Source organism: Arachis ipaensis, chromosome B09 (assembly GCF_000816755.2).
Source record: "Arachis ipaensis cultivar K30076 chromosome B09, Araip1.1, whole genome shotgun sequence".
Classification (NCBI taxonomy): domain Eukaryota; kingdom Viridiplantae; phylum Streptophyta; class Magnoliopsida; order Fabales; family Fabaceae; genus Arachis; species Arachis ipaensis.
Genome location: NC_029793.2, coordinates 69,363,282 through 69,369,620, shown reverse-complemented (window position 1 = coordinate 69,369,620; position 6,339 = coordinate 69,363,282).

The following is a 6,339-nucleotide window of genomic DNA, read 5'->3' as shown; positions in this document are numbered from 1 at the left end:
AGAGCATTTCTTTCAAAATAATTTGTAAATTTATAAATAAATAATATTTTCTTTAAAGATAATTTTGTTGAATTAAAAATACTTATATTAGCCCTAGCACTTTTTCCTGAATTAAAACTCTAGATCCACAAAACACACCCTCCTAACCTTAATTTTACCCTAACCCCTACCCACACCCATTGTCCTTACCTTACTACTCACCCCCACGCCCCAAACACAACACAACAGCTGCTGAAAACAAAAGAAAAAGAAAAAAAAAGAGAGGGAGGCACAGAAATAGGGAAGAAAGAAAGGGAGAAAGGAGAAAGAGATCCGAGAGAGGGAGCTGCGTACAGGGAGGAGCCGTTGCCATCGTCGCCGCTTTACTGTTGCCGGCTTCTTCGCATCTATCGTCGCCATTAGTCGCGTCCATTGCCGTCACCGCGCAAGGGAGGAGAAGAGGCTACCGTGCTATCGTTGTGCTCGCAGAAAGGGAGGATGACGCGCAAGGAGCAGAAGGCTGTGGTCAGCCTCGTCGCTGTTTGCGTTTAGCTGCCGTCGCTGCGAAGTCCTCCAATAGCGTTGCTGCATGCGAGCTGGAGGAGCTCGTCGTCTCCGTTTTGCCACTGTCATCGCGCTCTGCCGCCACGCCAGGTCATCGCCGTTGCCATCAAATTTTCCATTCTGCTCGTTGAAGAACACCACCGTCGTAGCCTCTGTCATACGGTCAGCACTGCCTTCCTCGTTCAAGTCTTGGTTCTGGCCCGGTTTGTTTAGGCTGGTTTCGGTTCTTCTGAGTGCCGGAGCTGTTGCCGCTGCTCCGTTTTCCGTGGTCCCCTTATTACAGTAAGTTATTCTTGCTTTGAAACCCTCGCCGCTAGCGTATAAAGTATTCTGTTATGTTTGGTTAAAGATTCTAAGGTTTCTTAACATAGGGTCGAGTCTTGGTTGTTGCATGTCGCTATTGGAGTTTCCGTTGTTGCTGCGAAGGTGGAATGGGCTGTGGTTGGGGCTTCCGAGGTTGCGGGCCGAGAGAAAAGGGTTTCTTTGATGTATTTGGTTTATGGGTTTCGATTATTCGAGGTAGGATTTTTCTTAAAATTTATTTTATAATACAGAATTGTTATAAATAGATACTAATGTGAATAACATATTTCTGTGATTATGTGAGTTATGGATGTGGTTGTTTACTGGATTAAATTATTGATTGCTTGAATGGTGTGTGGTTATTGATAGAAATGTTTTTTGAAAGTTGATTTGGTATTATTAAGAGTGGTTTTCTTGATTTTGGAGTTAATTTGAAAAAGAAAATGAATCGGCATTGGAAATGAGTAAGATATTGTAATTTGGTTTTGTTGATTTATCAAAAATAATTTTGAGAATTAGAAATAATTGGAGATATGAAAATGATTTGATTTTGGAAGCGGTTTGCTTTTGAGTTAGTTTGATTTTGAAAAAGATTTAATATTAGGATTAGTTTGATTTTGTAAATGATTTGTTATTGGAGTTGGTTGGTATTGGAAAAAGATTTAATATTGGAATTGATATTGAAAATGGTTTGAGATATTAGAAATGGTCTACTTTTCGAAATGATTTGAGAAAAGTTTGAGAAACAATTTGGTTAGGTCCCTTGAACAATGACAAAGTCCGAATTTTAAAGGAGATGCTGCCAAAATCTTTATAAAAATTGAAAGTTTTGTTTGAAGTGGTTATTTAGATTTAGATTTTGAGTTATTAAGGAAAGGAACACGTTTTATGTTTGATTTATTTAGAAAAGAATGAACTATGTTTTGAGTTTGAATTATTGATGAACGAAATTTGAAGGATAATGAGGATTGATTTCAAAGTATGATTTTGAATGAATTGAATGATGTTGAGAATGAATCTTTGGTTGTGATACCTAGGCAGCAGCAAGGATTGTGGTTTGCCCCCTTACTCCAGGTCAGTGATTGTCATGCCTGGGTAGTAGCAGTAGTAGTGGATTATTCCACTTGCTCGAGGTTGAGTTATTAAACACTCGCCTGGGTAGTAGCAGTAGCAGTTGTTTATTCCACTTGCTCTGGGTTAAGCGGGTAGTAGCAAGGGGGTTACGGCTCAGGCCCACTTGCTCCGCAATGGGTGTTTCTGTCCAAGGTTAGCTACCAGGACATGTCGGATTAGCTATATAACCGATAGATGATATTATCAACCGTAGGACAGGTATGCATCATATGCATTTGCATGTTTTGTTTGAGTTTGAATTTACTTTTGTTTGCCCAATTTCTTATCTGTTATTAACTGCTATTTGAGCTATTTCTTGTATCTGCTTCTTAATTGTGTTTTTCTTGTTTGCATTGTATGTGTTTGAACACCTGAAAAATCCCTCATGCTGATGGTGGTGAAGCTGAGGATTGTTTCCGAATGTGATGTTTAATTGTTGATTTTATTGAATTGCTTAGGTTGGAAGCCGTGGTTGATTATGTGATGAGTCCGAGGCCGTGATTGGTTTCTGATTTATGATTTAGTAAAGTATGAAATATCAAGCTAGTTCAACATAGACTTAATTAACCTATGTTTGGAACAGGTTGGTCGTTCATACTGTTAGGAAAGTGAGTTTTGGATTTCTCGATAATTAACTGATTTCTTTTAATCACTGAGCTTGAAAACAGTTTCTTACTAAAATATCTTATGACAATTTAGAATCTCCGTGGTGAGACCGTGTGGTTAGGTTCTCACCCCTACAGCTTTATCTTTTCAAGAAATGGACGAAGAAGCTTATGAAAAGTTTAAATCGCGTTTTGCTTATACGATTTTGTTGTTATACTATTTTAGTTGTTATTTATTTATCCCTCGCCATTAATATTGTGTCTTGTAAAAAGGGTTAGGAGTTGTATGTTTCGTATGTATATTATATTTATAAGCTACTTATGTAAGAAGTTTTGTATATATGTATATGCTTGTTTGCTTTCAAGAAAAAGTATTTTCAGTTTTTAAAAGAATGGTTAATACGGTATCAAGTTTTGCAAAGGCTCATATTTTATTAAGTATATGAAAGTCATCATAATACTCCTCACTATCAGAGTGGCATAGCTGAAAGTGTGACATTCTGGTAGTAAGGGTGTTACACCACACTTCGTTTTGATTCCAATTTCATGATTCAAAAACCTGTAATGCTCTACTCTTAATTCTGCTATATTTTTGTTTATCTTTGCATTCTTATTTTGATTCCATTAGTAAGCATATCTATTTTAGTATCGCTGAGTTATATTGGAATTTTTTAAATTGCCGCTACTGCAGGCTTAATCAAAGTTGGTGCTGCTGTCGCCATTTCAGATTGCGTTCGAATTGCCGCTACTACTGTGAGTTTAGATTAAGTGGGATTGTTGCATTTAATTCCTGAGTTCGGTTAATCTAGGTAGGAGGTTCATTTTAAAATTAAAAGTTGTTAATTTAAGAATGCCAAAAAGCTTATTGAGTAATTGCAAATAATTTATAAATATTTTTTCATGACTAATTGATGAGAATTGATTAAGTTGGGAATTGTTGGTGATAGGGTGTATGTCTGAATATAGTAAAATTGATTCTGGTTTGTTTGATGGCACTGTGAAGGGTGAATATGTGATTGATTGTGATGAAAGTTGATTGTATGTGAGTTGGGAACAAGTATACATTGTATTTCTTATGTGAATGTTTTGCTAGAAATTTTGGTTACATTGGATGATATGTACTTGGGGTGTCTGTAAATGAAGACTATGGTTGTATTTTCAAGTTAAAATGTGTAAGGCCTAGAGGAGTTGAGTGATTCAAAAGAAAAATAACCCTTTTTCCAAACCTTTAAAAGACTTTTATAGTTAAATTAAAATGTGAATTAAGGATTAGAAATGAGTTTGATTTATCGGAAATGATTTTTGAGAGTTGAAAATTGTTTGAAATATTGGAATTGGCCTGATTTTGAAAATGATTTGAAAAGGCTTTGAGAAATAGTTTGGCTATTAGGACCCTTGAAGGGTGGCATAGTCCAAGTTTTAGAGGAGATATTGAAATTTTTATAAAACTCTGAGATTTTGTTTGAAGCATTATTTAAAAGAAAATTTGATTTAAGAATCACATTATTTGATTTCGATTTATTACGGAAAGAGTCATGTTTTAAGTTTGATTTATTGAGAAAAGAATTTTGTTTTGAGTTTTATTTATTAAGAAAAAGATTTTGTTTTGGTTTTGATTATTAAGAAAAGAGTTACGATTTTAGTTCGATTTATTACAAAAAGGGTTTTGTTTTGAGGTTGATTTATTAAGAAAAAAATTATGATTTGAGTTCAATTAATTAAGAAAAGGATTTTGTTTTAAGTTTGATTCATTATATGTTATGAGCTCGATTTCATATGAAAAGAACTATGTTTTAAGTTTGATTAAAGAATCCCAATTTTAGAAGTTTTTGTGTATTTACAGTATTTGAATTTGATTGGTGATGAAAGATGATTTTGGGTCTTTTGAAAATTATTGAACTTGAAAATGAAGTTGAAAGGGAGCTTTAAGTAACTATTTCAAATCTGAGAGTTATGCTTTTAGGGATTTCAAACGGTATTGAAGAATAGATTTTTGAGGTTAATTTGAGACTTCTAATTTGGTGAAAGGAGTTTTATGAAAGAGAAAAGAATTTGAATTGTTTCTAAAAAGACTTGTGATGTGAATGATTGTGATAATAAAAAATGATGATGATTGATTTTGATTGAGGAGGATGAGAATGATTATGATAATGAGAGATAATGATTATTGATTATGATTATTATTTTGAATGAAGTGGAGTATGATTTAGAATGAATTTAATGACGGAATGCAGTTTGATTGAGATGTACCTGCCTGGGTAGATTGATAAACCCCATTTTAGGGTTTATCTTGTATTGCATTTAGAGGATCTTATTAACTTTTCCCACATTTATTCACTAAAATAGCATGGTTTTGTAAATTCTTCTTTAATTGTGCTTAAGAGTGAAATCATGATTTTTAGGCCCAAAAATTGATAAATTTAATTCGCTTTAATTCCATTCAATGCCTTTATATGTTTGTTAAGTGATTTCAGGTTTAGAAGGCAAAGATTGGATTAAAGGAATGAAGAAAAGAAAGCATGTAAAAATGGAGAACTCATGAAGAAATGAAGGAATTGCTAAGTTGTCAATCCTGACCTCTTCGTACTAAATTGATCATAACTTGAGCTATAGAGGTCCAAATGAGGTGGTTCCAGTTGCGTTGGAAAGCTAACATCCAGGGCTTCAAAATGTTGTGTAGTCTGCCATAGTTACCTTGAATTTAGGCTATGCGTATGCGTCGCCCATGCATGCACGTCGTAGGATCAGCGTGACTCACTTAAAGGCAACACGTGACCAGCGTTTTCTGAAGCATTTTGGGCCCAATCCAAATTGAACCAGAGATTGAAGGGGGAATGAACCAAGTAGTCATAGTATAGTTTTCACCATGTCTTAGGCTAGAATTCTAGAGAGAGAAGATCTCTCTTCTCTCTAGAATTTAGGTTGGAATTAGTGTAGATTTTCTTAGATCTAGTTTTAATTGTTGTTTCCATTTTCTTTTCCTTGCAATTCCTTGTTGCTACATCTTTGCTCTCTTAGTTCTTCTTGTTAATTTCTTCTATTTTTCTACTTTCATGTCTATGAGCACTCTGTTGATTTTAATTTCCTTTAATGCAATTTCATGTTTTATGTTCCTTTATTGTTTAATTGCGTTGTTATTGTTATTTCCTTGCATTTGGTAGTGTTAGATTTTATATTTCTTGTCCCTTTATTATGCTTTCCTTTTATGCCTTCTATGTGTTTGATAAAATGCTTGGTTGGATTTTAGAGTATATTTTTCTCCTCTTGGATTGGGTTGAGTAATTCGAGACTCTCGAGTTATCAATTTCTTTTGTTGATTGACAATTGGAAGTTGCTAGTTAACTTGAATGCCACTAAAGCTAGTCTTTCACTATGATTTGACTAGGACTTTTGGAAAAGAGCCAATTCCATCCACTTGACTTTCCTTCATAGTTAGAGGTTAACTTAGTAGGAGCAATGGACAATTCTTATCACAATTGAGAACGATAATAAGGATTGGACTTCTAGTTCTCATCCCTTGTCAAGAGTTTTCTTAGTTATTAACTTATTTCTTTTGCTATTTACATTTCTTGTTCCTTATTACAAAAACCCCAAAACATTCCTTCATAACCAATAATAAAGCAATTCATTGTAATTCCTAGGGAGAACGACTCGGGATTAATACTCTCGGTCATTTTTATTGGGGTTGAACTTGTGACAACCTAATTAAAATTTGATTGAGTATTGTTTGTTGGTTTAGAACTATACTTGCAACGAGATTTCATTGAGAAATTCT